The sequence below is a fragment of the Hypanus sabinus genome, chromosome 7, assembly GCF_030144855.1.
Source record: "Hypanus sabinus isolate sHypSab1 chromosome 7, sHypSab1.hap1, whole genome shotgun sequence".
NCBI classification, from domain to species: domain Eukaryota; kingdom Metazoa; phylum Chordata; class Chondrichthyes; order Myliobatiformes; family Dasyatidae; genus Hypanus; species Hypanus sabinus.
In genome coordinates this window covers 154,830,963-154,854,690 of record NC_082712.1, presented here as the reverse complement: position 1 = coordinate 154,854,690, position 23,728 = coordinate 154,830,963, and the positions used below count along the sequence as shown (strand labels likewise).

Genomic DNA, 23,728 nt, shown 5'->3' with positions numbered 1-23,728 from the left:
GTAGGAAAGGGTAATAGCAGTAGTCTATTATTACTGCAGGACTTGTATGGCCCTGGACAAAGGAAAAATTATTGCTAACACCACCCACCCTGTAACCTACCTCTTCCAAAAGCTCCTTTCTGGAAAGTACTAGAGGGCTATTAAAACATACAAAAAAAATCAATTTCACGCCATCTTGAAAATTTCTTCTCCTAGGCAGTTAATGTAATCAACCATTCTAGTTACCCCCCTCCACCCCACCTCTGTCTATCTATAACCTCAGTCACATTTTAAGCCACATTTTGTAATGCTATTTACATTGTAAATACATGTTGGTATCATGCACTTACGTCTGTACTTAATATTTTATGTAATTCTTTATTCCTTATAATTGTTGAAAGTTGTTGTTTTGTGTTCCATGTTGCACTAACACATCACAGCAAATTCCTAATATATGCAAATATATATAGCAAATACATTTAGCAAATCCTTGATCCTTAAATCTACATATATAAATAATTATGTTTAGCCATATACATTTCCTTTTCCTGTTTTTCTTTGTTTCCTTGTTACTCCTTTATTGAAAGTATTAACTCCTTGTTAGTCTTCAGTTCCATGGACACTTTTTCTTGTGTTTCAATCAAGGAACTATACTAGAAAAGCAAACTTTGTTGGTGAGTTGAATTAGGTTATTCAATTACATGGTACCAGATGGCTCTGCATTGTCCTGGACCACATCTCATTCCTCACAATCTAATGCTGGCTCTAAGTTCTAATACATTGACGGTATCAGCAATAACTTTATATTTATTTAATATAGAATATGATAAAAAAAATATAAAATCTCTAAATGAAAGAGATCATGTGGCTTCTGATCATAGATTAGGGGCAACTTCAAGTTCAAGCTTTAAAAGAAAGAAAAGAGAAGGGGCATAATTGATTGAAATTGAAGGCTTCATTTTCAAATGTTATTTTCTAGGTGCCAATCTTTTCAATGGAGCGTTTGCTCTGTCCCCTTACCTGGATTTCTTCCTGAATATCCTACAATAGCTCAATTTTTACTTTAATTATGAATTGCAAGAGAATTGAGACATAAGTATATGTCTTTGGCATCATCTGGTTTTGCACAAAAATACTGAAAATCAGAGATTATATTTCTACATCCTATAACTTTAGTGAAAGGCTTTTCCAATACCTAAGTCAACCAGCACACAGCAAACTAAAATACATCATCCCACAGGCATCAAATCAGCATGAGCAACCACAAACTATATTGATATATAATCTGGAATAGATGCTTTCCTTAGGATGGAAAAACCAATAATAATCCTGTCCTTATTCATGAAAGCTTTTCGGAGCAGGCTAGCAATACAAAGGCTCTGTATGCTGAGATTATCAGTAGATTCTTTATAAATACTGTGCTGGTGTTTTCATGGTAACTAAACTTGGTTATGAATGTTGGTTGCAGTTGGGCATAAGTTATTTGGACAAGGAATTAAAAATGTAAACTCAGCAGTAGAAATTCCTTTTTTTTTTAATTGGTCTAAGTAATTGGATTCTGTTCTTAGAACATGGAACAGTACAGCACAAGGACAAGTCCTTCAGTCCATTATGTTGTGCTGAAATAATTAAACCAGTAATTAAATATCTAACTAAGACTAATCTCTTCTGCCAATACAGTGTTCATATCCTTTCATTATCTATACATTTGTATATCTAAGAGCTTCTTAAATCTCCCTGTCTTATTTGCCTCCACTACTACTTCTAGCAATGCATTCCAGACCCCAGCACTCTGGGTGGGTGGGTAAATAAATAAAAACACTTGCCCTACAAATCTCCTTTAAACCTAGCCCCCCTCACCTTAAAGGCATGTTCTTTAATATAAGACATTTCAACCCTGAGAAACAATAGTGTTGTCCAGTCTATCTATGCCTCGCATAATCTGATAAGCTTCTATCAGGTCTACTTTTAGACTTTGCTGCTCCAAAGAAAGCACCCAATACTTGTTCAACATTTTCCCCAGCATATGCCCTATAATTCAAGTATAATTTTGGTAAACATGTCCTGCATCCTTTCCAAAGCCCCCACATCTTTTCTATAACAGAGTGACTAGCACTGAATGCAATATTCCAGCTGAGGAATTATAACCAGAGTTTTATAAAGTATGCCATATGCCTTCTTTGATACCTCTTGACCTATGCAGCCTTTTTCGGGGAGTTGTGGCTCCAAGATCCCTCTGTACATCAATGCTGTTAAGAGTCCTGCAATTAGCAGTGTCCTGGCCCTTTTCATATGATCTCTCAAAATGTACTACCTCGTGCTTGCTTAATTAAACTCTATCTGCCATTTCTATACCCATATCTGCAATTGATCTATAGTCCACAGTATCCTTTCACAATCTTCAACACCATCCAGAATGCAACTAATTTTTGTATCATATACAAACTTACTACCTCGTCCGTCTACAGTTTCATCCAAGTCGTTCATAAGTATCACAAGCAGCAGAAGTTCCAGCATGGTTTCTTGTGGAACACTACTAATCACTGACTTTCAGTCAGAATAAGTCCCATTAACTGCTCCACGCTGACTTCCTTTGGCAAACAAATTATGAATCCAAGTGTACAAGTCATCATGCAACTCGTGCATCTAAATCTTAAAACCATATGAGCATTAGAAATAAAGCCAGAATTAGGCCATTCAACCCATTGAGTCTGCGATGCCCTTCCAACATGGCTGATATATTTACTTTCTCAAACCCATTTTCCTGACTTCTTCCTGAAACCTTTTGACATTCTTACTAATCTAGAACCTATCAGTCTCTGCTTTACATGTACCTAATGATTTGGCTTCCTCAGCTATCTATGGCAATAAATTCCACAGATTCAGCACCTGCTGACTAAAGAAATGGCTCCTCAGCTCTGTTCTAAAAGTACATCCGTTGATTCTGAGGCTGTGCCCTCTGGTCCTAGACCTCCCCACCATAGGAACCATCCCCTCCACATAAACTATTAGGGCCTTTCGATATTTGTTACGCTTTAATGACAACCACCCTCATTCTTATAAACTCCAGTGAATACACGCCCAGAGTCATCAAGCGCTCCTCATACATTAATCCTTTCATTTCCAGAATCATTCTCGTAAACCTCTTCTGGACCCTCTCCAATCTTTTCTTAGATAACGGCCCAAAACTACACACAATACTCGTAAGTGCTGTCTAACCAATGCTTGATAAGGCTTCAGCATTGCATCCTTGCTTTTACATCCTCAAAGTGAATGCAAACATTACATTTTCCTTCCTTACCACCTGCTCAACCTGCCAATTAACCTTTCAGGACTCCTGTATGATGATTGTCAAGTTTCTTCTCACCTCTGATTTTTAAATTTTCTTATGTTTAGAAAATAGTCTGTGCCTTTATTCCTTCTACCAAAGTGTAGAATCATACACTTCCCTACAGTATTTTCCATCTGCCACTTGTTTGCCATTCTTCTAATCTGCCCAAGTCCTGCAAACTCCCTTCTTTCTCAGCACTACCTGCCCCTCCCAAACCTGTTCAGAAAGCCATCAAATTCCGTCATCAAAATCATTAAGATATAATGTGAAAAAGTGTGGTCAGTTTATTCCCAGTCTTTGCCTCCTGCCAGTCAGCCAATCTTCAATCCATGCTTGTATCTTAACTGTAGTACATAGGATCTTGTTAAGCAGCTCATTTGTGTCACTTTCTCCAAGGCCTTCTGAAAACCTAAGTAAATAATATCCTTAGATTCTCCTTTGTCAATCCTGCCTGATATTTCCTCAAAGAATTCCAATAGATTTGTAAGGCAAGATTTCCCCTGAAGAAAACCATGCATTTTATCATTTGCCTCTAAGTACCCTGAAACCTTATCCTATAAAATGTATCTTCAGCATCTTCCTAACCACTTGTTTTGTTCTATTGTTCTTCTGTTCCCCATTTTAACATTGTTAGCTAACTCAGACTAACTGGCCTATAATTTCCTTTCTTCTGCCTATCTCCCTTCTTGAAAATGGAGTGACATTTGGAATTTTCCAGTCCGCCAGAATTGTGCCAGAATCTAGTGATTCTTGAAAGATTACAGTTAATGCCTCCAGAATCTCTTCATCTACATCTTTCGAATCTTGTGGTGTAGTCCATCTGGTCCCGGGTGACTTATCTACATTAGACCCTTCAGCTTCCCAAGCGTCTTCTCCTTGGTTACAGCAACTACTCTCACTTCTTCCCCCAATACTCTTGAATTTTTGGCATACTGCTGGTATCTTCCACAATGAAGACTGACACAAAACACTTATTAAGTTCTAACATTTCTTTGTTCCCTCTTACTCCCTCTCCAGCATGATTTTCCAGTGTTCCAATATCCACTCTCACCTCTCTTTTACTCTAATATCTGAAAAACAGTTTGTATCCTCTTCCAAATGATTCTGCCATGAAAGATCTTGTGCATAGATCTACCTTTATTGATCACCTTCATTACCTGTTTGTAAAACTCAATCAACTTAGTAGGACATGATCTGTATTGCACAAAGATGTGCTTTTCCAACTGTTCATAGATCCTATCCATAAAGGTTTCTTCTGTTCTGCTGTTCTTTTGACCCCTATTTAACATTGTTATTATTACTGACGTTACTGATTGTTTACAAGTGTAATTTAAACATTATCATGAGATTTGTGTTATTGATTTAAATTGACATGTTTATACAATACTTTGGGAATGGTTCCTTGAATCCTTCAAAGATATTGCCATGAAATTCCATTGACTTATGCCATCTAGTACCTCATGTAGCCATAACATACAGCAGCAGTATTTGTTGAGTGAGATAATTTATGTTAAAAAGAATAGCTTGATTGTTACACTTTTTCAGTTATAAATTTAGGATTAATATACTGAGGTTTCAGAATGTATCTTGTAAGATGGTGGAAGTCATTACCTTTTCAGAATAGTTAATCCATGATCTGAATGTTATTCCATGCATGAAGATGGAGGAGATCTTAATTGAGGGGTTTGCATCTGTATTTACTCAGACAGACACAGAGTACAGAAGTGAGGCAAAGCAGCATCGACTTCATGGGCTCTATACAAATGTGTTTTCTGATTGGAGGCAAATTAGGGTGGATAAATCCCCAGGGCATAACAAGGTGTTCCTTCTGACCTGTGGGAGGCAAGTGTAGATATTGCAGGGGCCCCAGCAGAGATGCATACATCATGCTTGGCGGAAGGTGAAGTACCAGAGGATTGGAGGACAGCTAATCTTGTTCCACTGTTTAAGTAAGGCTCTTAGAATAAATCAGGAAATTATAGCCCTTTGAACCTAATATCAGCAGTGGGAAAATTATTGGAAGGTATTGTAAGGGACTGGATATATGAGTTTTTGGACAGGGATAGTCAGCATGGCTTTGTGTGTGGTAGGTTGTGTCTAAACCAGGGGTGGGCAAACTTTTTGACTTGAGGGCCACAAAGGGTTCTAAAATTTGACAGGGGGGCCGGACCAGGAGCAGATGGACAGAGTGTTTTGGTAATACACCTCATAAGAGAAAATAAAATATCATGGGATATGTAGAAAACATGTGCTTTAATTTAAATTGAAAATGAACAAATGCATTACAACAAAATATCTGTCTTTGACGTCCCATGGTATTTAGCTATTTATTGAAATGACTTTTAAAACACTGAAAATTAAATGAATAAAATATAGCTTTTTTTAATAGTAACGTTATTATTTTAAAGCACTGAAAATTCTGTTATCCTTCAAGATATTATCATCATCACTCTCCTCCTGACTGTCTTTATTTCAAAAATGGTAAGAGATGCAGGTCTACTTGTCCTGCTCGATCTCATTCAATTGTCCCCTCTGCCAAAACTCAACAACGACCCGCACAATGACAGAGCAGTGAGAGCGCGCCAGTATGCGGAGCTCTGTGCTCGCAAATCCCCGCAGGCTATCTCCCTTAGCCGGAACGCTGGCTAATTGTGAGCCGGTTCGGATGTGCCAGGAAATGGGTCGCCACAGAGTCACAAAGTAAAGCGCAAATGTGGAGTAATACGATGCACCTCAACAAAGGTCAATGTATATAGAGTGCGTCATCTATTGGGAAAATGCCAGAATTGCGGGGAAAAATCTTTAACAAGGTTTATTAATATAATTTCATCAAGTTCTGCGGGCCGCATTAAAAAGCTTAACGGGCCGCATATGGCCCGCGGGCCGTAGTTTGCCCATGCCTGGTCTAAACAATCTAATAGAGTTTTGCAGGGAAGTTACCAGCAAATTGGATGAAGGCATGCAGTGGATGTTATCTATGTGGGCTTTCGTAACACATTTGACAAGGTCCCGAATGGGAGGTTGGTCAAGAAGTTCAGTTCCTCATCATTCAAGATGAGATAGTAAATTGGAGTAGACATTGGCTTTGAGGAGTAAGCCAGCGTGTGGTTGTAGATAGTTGCTTCCCTGATTGGGCCTCTGACTAGTGGAGTGCCACAGGGATCAGTGCTGGGTCTACTCTTGTTTGATATCTATATGAATTATCTGGGTGATGATGTGGTTAACTCAGCAAATTTGCAGATGACATCAGGACTGGGGGTGTAGTGGGCAGCAAGGAAGACTATCAGAGCTTGCAGTGAGATCCGGACCAACTGGAAAAATGGGGTGAAAAATGGCAGTTGGAATTTAGTGCAGAGAAGTGTGAGGTGTTCTCTTTGGTAGGACCAACCAAGGTAAGTCTTACACAGTGAGCGGTACGGCACTGAGGAGTGTGGTGGAAGAAAGGGATCTGGGAATACAGGTCCATAATTCATTGAAAGTAGTGTCATAGGTTGATAGGGTCAAAAAGAAAGCTGTTGGCACATTGCCTTCATAAATAAAGTGTTGAGTACAGGAGGTGGGATGTAATGTTGAAGTTTTATAAGATGTTAGTGAGGCCTAATTTGTAGTATTGTGTGCAGTTTTGTTCACCTAGCTACAGGCAATATGTAAATAAGGCTGAAAGAGTACAGAGAAAATTTACAAGGATGTTGCTTGGTCTGGAGGACCTGAGTTATGAGGAAAGATTGAATATGCCAGAACTTTATTCCTAGGAACATAGAAGATTGAGGGGAAATTTGATAGAGGTATACAAAAGTATGAGGTATATATATATATATATATATATATATATATATATATATAGGGTAACTGCAAGCAGGCTTTTTCCACTCAGGTTGTGTGGAACTAGAACTAGAGGTTATGGGTTAAGGGTGAAAAGTTTAAAGGAAACATGAAGGGAAATTTCTTCACTCAGAGGGTCGGGACAGTGTGGTACGAGCTGCCAGTGCAAATGGTGCATGTGAGCTCAATTTCAATATTTAAGTGAAGTTTGGATGCATGTAAAGGGTATGGAGGGCTATGGTTCTGGTGCAGATTGATGGAAGTAGGTAGTTTAAATGGTTTGGCATGAACTAGATGGGCTGAAGGGCCTGTTTTTGTGTTGTCCTTTTCTATCACTCTATGACTCTAAAGTCATAAATAGACCATACAAGTTAATTCTAGTCATTCCAGAATTGAAGCTAGCAATTGCAGCCAGGGAGTAGGAAATTTGGAATCTCTTTTTGTGCCTTTGTTTTGAAACCTTGAGAGAAGGCATCTAATTCTTTTATTGCTGAAGCATTTGAACAATTATGGATAGTTGACATTAAAAACAGGATTTTTGCATCTAGAATGAATGGTCACATTTCTGTGCAACTTAAATAGTGCCATTAGTTCAACTCTTCAGTATTAGAGGGAAATATACAATCAAATAATCTTGATTTTAAAATGTAAAGTTTCTTGTACACAGTTGCCACAAACTTAGAGATTCTGAGTTTTCCGTGTAATTGAAAGGATATCTTTGTACAAACAAGAAGAAGAGAGTTATGGTGAAAATGCTAAATATTCAGTGTATTTATTGAAGTTACTTGAAAATAAGTGGAATAAGCATTGGCTAAAGTTTATATTATTCTGCAGATAAGTATACATGGATTGTAATAAATAGAATGATGAATAATGGCTTATTGGTGTGTTTATTAAACAATCATTGTCCTTAGTCAAACGAGTTTCAGAAGAGACATGGTTTTGAAAGGAAATGAGCAGATAACCTTTTATTTATTGTATAATTAATGGGTTTTTTTGTTGCCTACAGCTGTTGAGTGCCTATTTTATTGTACCCAGTGACCTGTGTAAACTGGAGGACGCACGGGCTTGGAGATCACAAAAAAATACCTATTAAGAGTATTTGATCACTTGCTGCATGTTATTAACTATCCTTTGGAAATGCATTATAGTCAAATGTCATTTAAAATGATCGTGGAATGGGTTTTACAAATTCAAAAGCAAATCTTAGGCTGATGCTCAATTGGAGCATCTCTAAACATCCAGATGTTTTGGGAAAAGAAAACAGAAAATGTTTTTCTAAATATTACTGGGATTGAAATAAATTACACAAAACTGAAGAATGCACAAAAAACTGTGCTAATTGAATTCTTCATATTTTACCTATTGATAGTGCAAAAAATAATATCAAATAGCATGGAGAGAATGTGTGCAATCTAGCCACTGACTGTAATTTACAGTTCTGAGCGGCTTCATCATAATTCACTTCCCTTTCCCTCCCATTTTAACTGCATTTCTAGCTACAGTTTGCCATGAATTGAATTTTCAAGCCTCATTTTTGACAGATTTGTCATGACTAACAACAATCAATGTGCATGAGATTTGGGCAAATACCCTTGAGTAATAATGAATCACTATTAAACGATTAGGCAATGGTTAAAAAGTGCTTAACTAAATTATTGTTATTTTAGGTTATGTGCCAGAAGGCATTTAGCATTTTCATATAGTGTTGTGGTGCCTCACTTCTCAGCGCACTCAAACCGGCTCACAAAGTGGCGCGCACCGGCATTGAGGCAGGTCCCAAAGTGGGTGCTAAGCTTGCTTCACCAGGAAGGGGAAAAGCCCGAGCGCGGGATGGTTCTGTGAATACGTGCCCCCTACAGCATTCCTGCCTGGGGAGGGCGGGAACAGGAAGGCTTTAAAGCGAGGCCGTGAAGTTTGAATAAACCTCTTTTGTAACTGCAGCTCACCGACACCGTGTCGTTATTTCAGCGCTGCGTGCAGCACACCGCTACAATTGGTGACCCCGATGACCCGAATGATATTTGGGCCGGAGATGAACGACGCCGCATCTGTTCATTCAGTTTCATTAAAACTGCCAAGCTTCTGGACGCTGCGACCTCACCTATGGTTCCAGCAAGCAGAAGCCCAATTCCACATTCGGCAGATAACCTCGGATGCCACACGTTACTACTACGTGGTGAGCTCCCTTGACCAGGAGACAGCCGCCCAGGTTGAGGAGTTCATACAGTCGCCCCTGGAGGACGGCAAATACACAGAATTCAAAGTTTTGCTCATAAGGACTTTCGGACTCTCACGGCGCGAGTGAGCTGCCCGCTTACTACACCTGGATGGTTTGTGGGGACAAGCCACCGTCGGCTTTGATGAACAAGATGCTGTCCCTGGCCGGATGTCACAAGCCCTGCCTCATGTTTGAGCAGGCATTCCTGGAGCAGCTGCCCGAGGACATGCGCCTGCTGCTGTCTGACGTGGATTTCAGTGACCCCCCGGAAGGTGGCGGCCCGGGCGGACGTGCTGTGGAATGCCAAGAAGGAGAGTGGGGCATCAGTTGCACAGATCACCAGGCCACGCTCCCAGCAGCAAACCAGACCAGGCCTGGCCGCAGAGCCCACTAACCCCAGAGGCAGGGGTGAGGAGACCAATGAACAATGGTGTTTCTACCACCAGTGGTGGGGTGCAGAAGCCTGCCGCTGTAGCCCACCCTGCAAGTTCCCGGGAAACGCCAGGGCCAGCTGCCGCTGATGGCTACGGCAGCTGGCCATCAGGATAGCCTCCTGTACGTCTGGGACAAGCAGTTGGGACGCCACTTTTTGGTCGACACCGGAACCGAGATCAGCGTCTTATCTCCGACAAGTTACAATGCCTGCAACAGAGAACCGGGTCCCACCCTGAGGGCCACGAACGGCAGCACAGTAAGGACTTATGGCACCTGTACAGTGCGGCTCCAGCCGGTTCACGTGGGACTTCACACTGGCTGCCGTAGGTCAACTGCTCCTGGGAGCAGATTTTTGCGAGCTCACAGCCTACTGGTCGACCTGCCAAGGAAGAGACTGGTCCACGCCGGGACCTTTCAAACGTTCTCCCTGGGTGAAGCCCAGTTGCTGACCCCACACCTAGACTCCATCATGCTGGCCGACAACGACTTCACCAGAGTACTGGCGGATTTCCCATTGGTTCTGGCACTGCAGTTCATGGCAGCCATGCCCAGACACGGCGTACAGCACCACATCCCGACACAAGGACCAGCCCTCCATGCCCGTGCTCGAAGGCTTCCCCCGGACAAGCTCCAACTGGCGAAGGAGGAGTTGAAGAGGATGGAGGAATTGGGGATCATACGGCGGACGGACAGCCCATGGGCCTCCCCCCTGCACATGGTGCCCAAAGCAACAGGGGGGCTGGAGACCATGCGGCGACTACCGCAGGCTGAATGAGGCAACAACACCGGACCGCTACCCTGTGTCGCACATTCAGGACTTTGCAGCAAATCTGCACGGTGCACGGATCTTCTCCAAGGTAGACCTCGTCCGGGGATACCATCAAATCCCGATGCATCCAGATGACCTCCCCAAAATGGCACTCATCACCCCTTTCAGCCTTTTCGAGTTCCTCTGCATGCCGTTCGGCCTGAAGAATGCCGCACAGATGTTTCAGCAGTTAATGGGCGCAGTGGGACGTGACCTGGACTTCGCTTTCATCTATTTGGACGACATCTTCACAGCCAGCAGCAGTCGTCAGGAGCATCTGTCCCACCTCCGTCAACTCTACGCCCGACTGAGTGAATACGGCCTGACAATCAACCCAACCAAATGCCAGTTCGGACTCGACACCGTTGACTTCCTGGGCCACAGGATTACTAAAGACGGGGCAACTCCTCTGCCCGCCAAGGTAGGTGCTGTCCGCCATTTCTTCTGACCCAACACAATCAAAGGCCTTCAGGAATTTGTGGGTATGGTGAATTTCTACCCTTCAGCTGCCCGAATCATGCGCCCTCTGTTCGCCCTGATGTCGGGTCCGGGCAAGGACATTACCTGGGACGAGGAGTCCGCCGCTGCTTTCATTAAAACCAAAGAAGCCTTGGCAAACGCCGCGATGCTAGTGCACCCCAGAATGGACGTCCCTACCGCCCTCACAGTGGACGCGTCCAACATGGCAGTTGGTAGGGTGCTGGAACAACTCATCGAGGGTCGCTGGCAACCCCTGGCGTTTTTCAGCAAACACCTACGACCACCCGAGCTCAAATACAGTGCTTTCGACTGGGAACTGTTGGCACTATACCTGGCAATCCGGCATTTCAGGTGGTACTGAGAAGGTAGGCCCTTCACCGCATTCACGGACCACAAACCTCTTACCTTTGCGTTCATAAAAGCATCCGACCCCTAGTCGTCCCGCCAGCAGCGACATCTGTCCTACATCTCCGAATACATGACGGATGTCCGGCATGTCTCGGGAAAGGACAATGTCGTGGCGGATGCCCTCTCCCGCCCTGACATCCAAGCCCTGTTCCAGGGGTAGACTATGAAACACTGGTGGAGGCGCAGCAGGCAGATGAGGAGATCCCTAGTTACAGGACTGCAGTCTCCGGTTTGCAGCTCCAGGACCTCCTCGTAGGCCCAGGTGAGAGGACCCTACTCTGTGATGTCACCACCAGCCAACCCTGCCCTGTCGTCCCGGCAGCCTGGTGGCGGCGCGTTTACGACTCCATTCACAACTTAGTGCACCCCTCCATCAGGTCAACAGTCTGGATCGTAGCCAACAGGTTCGTTTGGCATGGATTCCACAAGCAGGTCAGTGAATGGGCCAAAAAGTGCATGCACTGCCAAACAGCCAAGGTGCAGTGGCACACCAAAGCTCTGCCGCAGCAGTTCCACCCCACCCACTGGTGTTTCGACTACGTTCATGTGGATATTGTGAGCCCCCTGCCAGTGTCGCATGGAGCGCGGCACCTCCTGACTATCGTGGACCAGTTCACAAGATGGCCAGAGGCAGTCCCGCTCACTGACACCACCTCCGAATCTTGCGCCCGAGCACTGATTGCAACCTGGGTATCTCACTTTGGTGTACCGGCCCACAATACCTCCGACAGAGGTGCCCAGTTCACCTCCAGCCTGTGGTCAGCTATGGCCAGCCTTTTGGGGACACAGCTGCACCACACAACTGCCTACCACCTACAGTCGAACAGACTAGTGGAGCGTTTCCACTGTCACCTGAAGTCGGCTCTCATGGCCCGCCTCAAAGGGCCTAACTGGGTGGATGAGCTTCCCTGGATCCTGCTCAGAATCCACACAGCGCCCAAAGAGGATCTGCACACCTCGTTGGCTGAGTTGGTGTACGGCGCACCCCTGGTCGTCCCAGGAGAGTTCATACCAGCCCCAAGGGGGCAAGAGGAAGAACCCACAGCAGTCCTGGGCAGACTACGCAAGAGGCTCGGTAACCTGGCCCCCCATACCCACTTCACAGCATGGTCAGTACCCGACCTGCAAAACTGTAAGTTCATTTTTGTATGATGGGGCACCGCTACAGTGGCCCTACGAGGGGCCGTTTACAGTGATCAGAAACAACGGGTCCACATTCTTGCTGGACATTGGGGGGGAAAGAGGAGGTTTTCACAGTGGACCAACTCAAACCGGCCCATGTGGACTTGGCGCAGCTGGTCGAGATTCAAGCATTGCGGCACAGAGGCAGACCTCCCAAACAGAGTCCAACCCAGACTGAGGACATTGGGGGGTGTATTGCCGATTCTGGGGTGGGTTATGTGGCGACCCACTTCCCAGCACACTCGAACCGTCTCACAATGTGGTGCATTGAGGCCGGTCCCAAAGAGGGCACCAAGCCTGCTTCACCAGCAAGGGGAAAAGCCTGCGCGCGGGACGGGACTGTGAATCTGCGCCCCCTACAGCATTCCCGCCCGGGGAGGGCGGGAACAGGAAGGCTTTAAAGCGAGGCCGCGAAGTTTGAATAAACCTCTTTTGCAACTGCAGCTCACCCACTATGTGTCATTATTTCAGCGCTGCGTGTAGCACACCGCTACAGTGTTGGGAAAAAGGCCAAATCATTTTGGTATAGATTTAATATTTTGTATTTCTATTACAGATTCTGAAGCATCCAGCCTGTATGCAAGAAATTGGTGTTGTGACTGACCCTAAAATTATCTTCAGCCTTCTAACCATCTCAAAGACTGCTTATTTCTATTTCTGATCAATTGTCTGATGTTTCTTGTTGCTGTTATTTCTAGAGTTGTTTATTCTGAAGCACTTCAGGTCAGCTTTCCTAATGCCATATTTCATAACCTTGCGGTTATCCAAAACTCTCCTTCTCTCTTTCTAAAGCAGATGATGTAGATACTTAAAATCTGAAATACTGAGCAAGTCAAGCAGCTTTGAAAGAGTCAAAAAGTAAAGAAAATGTATACAGTTGATGAGGAAATGCACACTGCCTACTGACTGTTGCTCTTCACTGTCGCTATCCACTAACTTAACATCTGGAGAGTTCTTCAACTGAGGCTATATGGGTGGAAATGAGGAATGAAAAAAAGAATTCTGTTATAGACTACCCAATAGTCAGCGAGATTTAGAGGAGCAACTTTGTCGAGAGATTGCAGACTGTTGAAAGAAACAAGGTTAGAGTGGTAGATGATTCTAACTTTCCACATATAGATTGGCACTCCCATACTGTAAAGGACTGGATGGGAAAGAGGTTATCAAATGTGTTCAGGTAGATTTCCTTAATCAGTATGTAGAAGTTCCAACTAGAGAGAGTGTGATACTGGATCTCCTATTAGGGAATGAGTCAGAGCAAGTGACAGAAGTTTGTGTAGGGGAAACACTATGCATCAAGTGACCATCATGCCCTTAGTTTCGATGTGTTATGGAAAATAGTATGTCGGCTCCTCACTCTGAGATCCTAAATTGGAGAAAGACTAATTTTGATGGCATTAGGAAGGATCTGGCAAGTGTGGATTGGGACTGGTTGTTTTCAGGCAGATGTGTATTTGGTAAGTAGGATGTCTTAAAAAGTGAAATATTGAGAGTACAGAGTTTATATGTACTTGGGCAGAATAAAAAGCAAAGATAAGAGGAACCTTGGTTTTCGAGAGATATTGAGATCCTGGTTAAGGAGGAGGTACACAGCAGGTATAGGCAGGAAGGACCAAATGAAGTACTTGATAAGTATAAGAAATGCAAGAGAACGTTTAAGTGGGAAATCAGGAGAGCTAAATGAAGGCATAATGTTGCATTAGTGGAGAAAGTGAAGGAGGGCTAACCTGATCCCAACATATTAATGCAGTTATGAAGAAGGCAAGACAGCAGCTATTCTTCATTAGGAGTTTAAAGAGATTTGGTATGTCAACAAATACACTCAAAAACTTATATAGATGTACTGTGGAGAGTATTCTGACAGGCTGCATCACTGTCTGGTATGGAGGGGCTGCTGCACAGGACCAGAAGAAGCTACAGAGGGTTGTAAATTTAGTTGGCTCCATCTTGGGTACTAGCCTACCAAGTACCCAGGACATCTTTAAGGAGCGGCTTCTCAGAAACGCAGCCTCCATTATTAAGGACCTCCAGCACTCAGGATGAGCCCTTAATGTTACTATCAGGTAGGAGGTACAGAAGCCTGAAGGCACACACTCAGCAATTCAGGAACAGCTTCTTCCCCTCTGCCATCCGATTCTTAAATGGACATTTAACCCATGAACACTACCTCACTTTTTTAATATATATTTATGTTTTTGCATGATTTTTAGTCTATTCAATATACATATACTGTAATTTATTTATTAATTTTCTTCTATATTATGTATTCCATTGACCTGCTGCTGCTAAGTTAACAAATTTCCCAACACATGCCAGTGATCATAAACCTGTTTCTGATTCTGAGAATTCCAAGAGCTTCAACAGATCTATTAAGAACGAAAGGATTGCAGTGACAAAAATTGGTCCTCCTGAAAATGAGTGGTTGTCTATGTATGGAGTTGAAAGAGATGGTAGAGATCTTAAATGTGTTTTTTTTACATCTGTATTTACTCAGGAGAGTTGAGGACCTGAGTTATAGGGAAGGGGTGAGAGTGTGGGAAGAACTGCCAGAAGAAGTGGTGGATTTGGGTTTGATTCCAGCATTTAAAAGAAATTTGAATAGGTACATGTATGGGAAGAGTATGTAGAACTATGGTCTGGGTGCAGGTTGATGGGACTAGGCAGATTAATAGTTTAGCATGGAACTAGATAGGTTAAAAGGCCTGTTTCTGTGCTGTAGTTTTCTCTAACTCCATTTGTAGGTCTATGCAGTCTTGAGGTCAGCTTTGAATTACTGGGAAAGTTAGTAAATGTAGTGTGTTCTCCAGACCTGTCACCTGGGGTGTATGGTAAATTCTGTTTTTCATAAGATAATTGCATTGATGTCACACTGCCAAGTAGTAAGTATCAATAGTCTGCAATTTGGGTTGGGAACACTGAAAGTTTTGAAAGTAGGCAGATTTGTGTCTGGTGTGCAGAGTTCTTGCATGTTTTATTTTGTCAGATTTTACAAGCTGAGGCTTGCATGTAATTATATCCACAGATAGATTGATGTTGTAACATTGCACCTTTTGTGTCATTACATGCCCGGCTGGTAGCTGTTATATTTTTATTTTTTGATATATAATATATATAGTGTGAGAAGACTATACCTCTAAACCTTGCAAGTAACCAGGACTCCGTCTCCGCCGCATCTGCTCTCAGGATGAGGCTTTTCATTCCAGGACGAAGGAGATGTCTTCCTTTTTTAAACAAAGGGGCTTCCCATTGTCCACCATCAACTCTACTCTCAAACGCATCTCTTCCATTTCCTGCACATCTGCCCTCACCCCACCCACCTGCCACCCCACTCGGGATAGGGTTTCCCTTGTCCTTACCTACCACCCAACCAGCCTCCAGGTCCAACGTATAATTCGCTGTAACTTCCATCACCTCCAACGGGATCCCACTACCAAACTCATTTTTCCCTCCCCCCTCCCCCCCCCACTTCTGCTTTTTGCAGGGATCGCTCCCTAAGCGGCTCCCTTGTCCACTCATCCCCCCCATCCCTTCCCATCGATCTCCCTCCTGGCACTTATCCTTGTAAACGGAACAAGTGCTACACTTGCCCTTACACTTCCTCCCTCACCACCATTCAGGGCCCCAGACAGTCCTTCCAGGTGAGGCGACACTTCACCTGTGAGTCAGCTGGTGTGGTATACTGTGTCCGGTGTTCCCGGTGTGGCCTTTTATATATTGGTGAGACCCGATATTGGGAGACTGTTTCGCTGAACACCTACGCTCGGTCCGCCAGAGAAAGCAGGATCTCCCAGTGGCCACACATTTTAATTGAACGTCCCATTCCCATTCTGGTATGTCTATCCATGGCCTCCTCTATTGTCAAAATGAATCCAAACTCAGGTTGGAGGAACAACACCTTATATACCGGCTGGGTAGTCTTCAACCTGATGGCATGAACATTGACTTCTCTAACTTCTGTTAATATCCCTCCTCCCCTTCTTACCCCATCCCTGACATATTAGTTGTTTGCCTGTTCTCCATCTCCCACTGGTGTTCCCTCCCACCTCCTTTCTTTCTCCTGAGGCCTCCCGTCCCATGATCCTTTCCCTTCTCCAGCTCTGTATCACTTTCGCCAATCACCTTTCCAGCTCTTAGCTTCATCCCACCCGCTCCAGTCTTCTCCTATCATTTCGCATTTCCCCCCTCCCCCCTCCCCCACTACTTTCAAATCTCTTAGTATCTTTCCTTTCAGTTAGTCCTGATGAAGGGTCTCGGCCCGAAACATCAACAGTGCTTCTCCCTATAGATGCTGCCTGACCTGCTATGTTCCACAGCATTTTGTGTGTGTTGTTGTTTGAATTTCCAGCATCTGCAGATTTCCTAGTGTTTGCTTTTTAAAGTAACAAGGATTTTGTGTTCGCATGGTAGCTGTAGCGAACCCTGGGACCCTGTAGTGGATATTCGTTGGAAACAGACCCTGGTATGGAGACTGAAAAGTTGAGGGAGGGAAGACTCTGAGATGATGTAGGAGAGGGTGCCAAATTAGAGCAAAGATGGCTCTCTTGTTCAGTGTAAGAGCTGTAATGTTACCCCATTGGAATAGGGATTATGCATAGGATTAAAAAATATGAATTTAACATGGCTACCACTAAGAACTACACACAAGTTGAACATTTATAGGTTCCTATTCCTACGTGATTACAGCCTTTATTTGAAGATAAGTGAGCAGTGTTAAGAAGGATGTTCCTTGTGTTCTATTCCCAGCTCCCCCCCCCCACCCCCCCACGATCTGTACTCTTGTTTCCCTGTTCCAACTGACCAACATTTGTTTTGGGTTAAGCAATTTTTGTCAGTTTTAAAATTCTTGGCCTCATTTTATTATCCCTATAATCTCCCCTAACCCCACATTTCTTCAATTTCTACATGCTCTTTCAAATCAGACCATTATTGGGATGATGCCTGAAAACACGTTGAGGTAACTTTTTTCATTAAAAGCACTGGATAGAGGCAAGATGTTACTTGTGCTGTCCATCAAGCAGTAACTGCGAGTGGTCTGAAGGAGTCTTGATATAGGGCAAATATAATTTCGTTAACAAATAATTCACCATCTCTGATTGACAAAGGGGTTTCTACTGTGCATTACAAGGGTACTTTATCTTTAGCATTTAAAGGTTAGGTAAAGACTCAGTTTGGCTCATTTTGGTGGCAAAGTTGTATAAATACCATAATACTCTGACCAATCTCGCCAATTCTTAAGTTTTCTTACTGAATTGACTCTGTTAATGAATTGAGCAGTCCATAAATATGGAGAAATTGTATATAAAATCCTATAAATTTTAAGCAATATATCATTCCATTCAGCTCATTTTTTGTCTTTTTATTGTAACCCCCTGGGTTGCCTCAGGCTCACTCAGCTCGTTCTCGTCTAGGGGGCCACCAAACTGGGTAATCAGTTGGTGTGGATGCTGTGTGATGTCCCCGCCTCGTCCAAAAACAGACAGTACACCATATGTGATTAAATGAGTACAATTTATAAAGGTTAATATAACTAAGTGATTAATAATGATACAGTATAAATGAAGAAAAAAATAAAGAAAAGGCGTCAAACTTATCAAAGTCCAAACCACTTCGTGCACAACTGTTGAAGCTCAATTACTGAAGTTTTCTGGCCACCATTCCATCCCCTCCGAACTCCTCGACTCGCAGCTCAGGACCCTCCGAAGTGGTCAACCAAGCACTTCTAGCTTCATCCCCCCTCCTCGGAGTATCTCCTGGCCTCGGACCCCCGCTTTGGGTCCATTCCTCGCCCAGCTTACAGCATTGCGTCCTCTCTCTCGACCCCCTCGCGCCGATCTGCCCAAAAGCCCGTCAACAAAAGCTTACAGACTCAGAAGAAAGAACATTAATCCCCATTTGGTTTACTAAGGAATACAATTCTCGTTATCAGTAAATTAGCATTCCTGCTAGTTAACAAAACAAAGAAGCCCTTTTGATTACATACACAGTAGCAAAGGAAAAAAGAAGAAACCCCCTTTACATTATTATGTTGTCTTGAGTAGATGCATGCTGATTCTCACTAATTTAAGTGCCTCCATTGGCACAGCAGCCCTTCATCACCAGATACCTCACTTGTTGATGCAACAATCAGTCTATCTGTAATCCTCCTCTTCATCATGTGAGATTCTACCAACAGCACTTGACCACCTTCTTGACTATGCTTCAAAATCTTACATGAGACTTGCCCTACACATTTCTCAATCACTTGGAGCAACTGTGAAGATATAATTGACCTTGGTACTGCTGAATTACAGATAGAAGAGTGTTCAGTCAAGAATTTCACTCCTTAACCATATTCAGTGACACATATTCTAAAGAAGATTGTTAGCTCAACAGAAATTTGGGGATTGGCTGCCACATTGCCTTTTAACAAGTTATTAAGGACAAACTTCTGGAATTGAGCAAAAAGATTTTAAAAAATTGGAGAATTATAGAGAAGTGAAATCCCAAAATCTTTTAGTTTCTCTTAGAAATATGTATCAGAGGAAAGTCCATTTGTGCTAATGGTGATGCTTTTAAAAATCAATCTATTATCTGTACTTAATACTCTGCAATTTCATTTTTGCTTTTTATGCATACGTACAGTTCTTCTTTGAAATTTACTTTTGAACCTGCCCCCACTGGTTTTATCAACAGTATGTTTTAAAGTTACGCTGAAAGGTTTGTGGATCCATCTGGTAAGGCAGAAGGACACACATTCCCCTTATCTGTTTCAAAATTTTGTTTATCTGGACAGAAAAGAGGAAGCATTAAACTACTTATCGAGATGTATGTGTGCCTCCTTCACCACAGCACACCTCCAACTCTGCCTGATCTGTTCGTGATCCAGCCTGTCAGTGAGGCACTGGTAAACTTTCTTCATGCCCTGACTGCTCTATTCCACTTGTACATAATGCTGCAATCAGTAGACCAATGCATTTGCACCAGCTCAAGCTACTGAACCAATAATCACTTGCCACCCCTCTACATGAACCCCACCCCTGTGTTCATGTAACTATCATGCTCACAGTTGCCAATGAAGCTTCTGCAGCTTGTCATGTATGCCCAAGGCCACAGTGAGCAAGATATTTGACATACACAAAGATTACTCTTGCAATACATCCAGATTATATTTTTATGCAAAAAAAATAGAACTTCTGTGCATCTCACTGAGCAGCTCCTGGGATATTTTGCCAATTACTTTAAATATATATCCTCTGATTGTTAATAGACTATAAGACATGGGAGCAAAGGCCATCTGGCTCATCGAATATGCTCTGCCATTCAATCATAGCTGATCCTTTATTCTATCTCCTCCTCAACCCCAGTCCCAGGCCTTCTCCCTGTAACCTTTGATGCCATGTCCAATCACGAGCCTACCGATCTCTGCCTTAAATTCACCACACTTTGGCTAAAGAAATTTCTCGGCATCTCTGTTTTGAAAGGGCACCCCTCTATCCTGAGGCTGCGCCCTCTTGTCCTAGACTCTCCCTCCATGGGGAAACATCCTTCCACCATCTACTCTGTCTCAGTTTTTCAACATTCCAAAGCTTTCAACAAGATTCCCCTTCATCCTTCAGAATTACAGTGAATATGGACCCAGAGCCATCAAACGTTCCTCATATGATAACCATTTCATTCCTGGAATCATCCTTATAAACCTCCTCTGGACCCTCTCCAATGCCAACACATCTTTTCTCAGATGAAGGGCCTAAAACTGTTCACAATACTCAAGGTGAGGCCTCACCAGTGCCTTATAAAGCCTCAGCATCACATCCTTGCTCTTGTATTCCAGACCTCTTGAAATGAATGCTAACATGGCATTTGCCTTCCTCATCACCGACTCGGTCTGCAAGTTAACCTTCAGGGTATTCTGCACAAGGACTCCCAAGTCCCTCTGCACCTCAGGTTCCAGGATTTTCTCCCCATTTAGAAAATAGTCTGCACACTTACTTCTACTACCCAAGTGCATGACTGTGCATTTTCCAATGTTGTATTTCACTTGCCCCCTTTCTTGCCCATTCTCCTAATATGTCCAAGTCCTTCTGCATCCTACCTGATTTCTCAAAGCCACTTGCTGCTCCACCAATCTTTTGTATCATCTGCCAACTTGGCAACAAAGCCATCTATTTCATCATCTAAATCATTGATATACAACATAAAAAGAAGTGGTCCCAACACCGACCCCTGCAGAATACCACTAGTCACTGGCAGCCAATTAGAAAAGGATCCTTTTATTCCCACTTTCTGCCTTCTACCAATCAGCCAATGCTCTAACCGTGTTCGTAACTTTCCTGTAATACCATGGGATCTTAACTTGGTAAGCAGCCTCAAGTGTGGCACCTTCTCGAAGTCCAAATCTACAACATCCACTGCATCCCCTGTCTATCCTACTTGTAATCGCTTCAGAGAATTCCAACAGGTTCGTCAAGCAGGATTTTCCCTGATAAAAACCATGCTAACTTTGTTCTATTTTACCCTCTTTCACCAAGTACTCTGTCACCTCATCCTTTACAATTGACTCTAACATCTTCCTAACCATTGAGGTCAGGCTAATTGGTCTATAATTTCCTTTCTGCTGCTTTCCTCCTTTCTGAAAGAGTGGAGTGATATTTGCAATTTTCCAGTCCTCTAGCACCATGCCAGAGTCTAATGATTTTTAAAAGATAATTTCTAATGTCACCACAATCTCTAACGCTACCTCTTTCAGAACCCTAGTGTGCAGTTCATCAGGTCCGGGTGACTTATGTACCTTTAAGTCTTTCAATTTTTTGAGCACCTTCTCTCTTGTAACAGAGACTGCACCCACTTCTCTTCCTTCACACACTACACCATCAGACATACTGCTAGTGTCTTCCACAGTGAAGAATGACGCAAAATACTCGTTTAATTCAGCAGCTATCTCCATGTTGCCCATTATTATTTCTCTTGCCTTATTTTCTGGCAGTCCTATATCCTATATCCACTCTCATTTCTTTTTTTATTTTTAACATACTTGAAAAAACTTTTACTATCCACTTTGATATTATTTGCTAGCTTGCTTTCGTAGTTTATTTTTCCCTTCTAATGATATTTTTTAGTTTCTCTCTGTAGTTTTTTTGAAAACTTCCCAATCCTGTATCTTTCTCCTATTTTTTGCATTGCTGTATGCCCTTTCTTTTGCTTTTACAATAGCTTTGACATGCCTTGTCAGTCATGGTTGTACTATTTTGCCATTTGAGTATTTCTACATTTTTGTAATACACATGTCCTGCACCTTCCTCGTTTTTCCCAGCAGCAGACACCATTGCTGCTCTGCAGACATCCCTTCCAGCAGCTCCTTCTAAATTACATTGGCCAACTCCACTGTAATTTCCCTTATTCCACTGAAATACTGCTACATCAGACTTTACTTTCTCCCTATCAAATTTAAGGTTGAACAGAATCATATTGTGATCACTAGTTCCTAATGTTTCTTTTACCTTAAGCTCCCTAATTTCCTCCAGTTCATTACATCGCACCCAATCCAGCATAGCTGATCTCCTGGTAGGCTTAATGACAAACTGCTCTAAAAAGCTATCTTTAGGCATTCAACAAACTCACTCTCTTGAGATCCATTACCAACCTGATTTTCCCAATTGACTTGCATGTTAAAATCTCCCATGACTACCATAACATTGCTCTTTTGACTCGCCTTTTCTATTTCCTGTTGTAACCTGTGGTCCTCCTGCCAGCCACTATTGGGAGGCCTGTGAATAACTGCCATCAACGTCCTTCTTACCTTTGCAGTTTCTTAACTCAATCCACAAGGATTCAACATCTTCTGACCCTATGTCATATCCTTTTACTGATTTGATGCCATTCTTTACCAGTAGAGCCACACCACCCCCTCTGCCTACCTTCCTAACCCTCTGATATGTGTAACCTTGGACATTCAGCTGCCAATTACAACCATCCTTCAGTCACAATTCAGTGATGGCCGCAACATCAAACCTGGCAATCTGTAATATTGCAACAAGATCATCCACCTTATTTCTTATACTACGTGCATTTAGGTACACCTTGAGTACCGTATTTGCTGTCCTTTCTGACTCTGCATCCCTAATAGTTTGATACTCAGCTTGTTGGCTGCAATGAAGTCCCATCACCTGCCTGCCCTTCCTGACTATCTGATTGCACACTATCTTTACTTTTTTACCTTTCGCCCTTTCCTGAGTCCCTTCACTCTGGTTCCCACCTCCCTGCCAAGTTAGTTTAAACCCTCCCCAATAGCTCTAACAAACTTGCCCACAAGAATATTGGTCCCCCTCGGGTTCAGGTGCAACCCATCACTTTTGAACAGGTCGTACCTCCCCCAGGAAAGATCCCAATTATCCAAGAATCTGAAGCTCTGTCCCTGTACCAGCTTCTCAGCCACGCATTATCTGCCAAATCATCCTGTTTCTACCCTCACTGGCGCATGGCATGGCTAACAATCGGGAAATTACTACCCAGGAGGTCCTGCTTCTCAACTTTCTACCTAGCTCTCTAAATGATCTTTTCAGGACCTCACTGTTTTTCCTTTCTATGTCATTGGTACCAATATATGGCTGCTCTCCCTCCCTCTCCAAAATGTTATAGATGTGATCCGAGTTAATCTTCCTGTCACTGTGAAAATAATCTTTTTATTTTAAGCATTGAAAACCTTTTATTTTTGACCATTTTCTCTTCTTTGAGCAATTCTGAATTCTCTTGCACTGCACATAATTGGTTCATCATTGCCAAAACTATCATCACCACACCCTGCCTTTGGCCTTGACTTCTTGTGTCATCTATGGTGCCCAGAATTGCACAATAGTCCAGCTGAAGCCTGGTATATTCTATGCAGGTTTACCATAACTTTCTTACTTTTGTACTTTGTACCTGCTCTGTCTGAAATTGAACCACATTTGCAGATCTTATTTGACCTTAAGGTAACCTTTGGAATGCCTAGCTCTACATTCCTCTTGGGTGCCTGTGATTCTCCAATTTTGTCATCATGAGCATCCCTAAATTTAGATGTTCCATAACTGCAAGTTGTGCATGGCAT

General features: G+C 43.0%; 1 protein-coding gene across 1 annotated transcript in view; it reads left to right on the top strand.

The window, feature by feature from the left end:
• cstpp1 (centriolar satellite-associated tubulin polyglutamylase complex regulator 1) overlaps positions 1-23,728 on the top strand; it is a 286,132-nt gene that overhangs the window by 52,425 nt on the left and 209,979 nt on the right. The gene's annotated exons all lie outside the window — the stretch shown is intronic.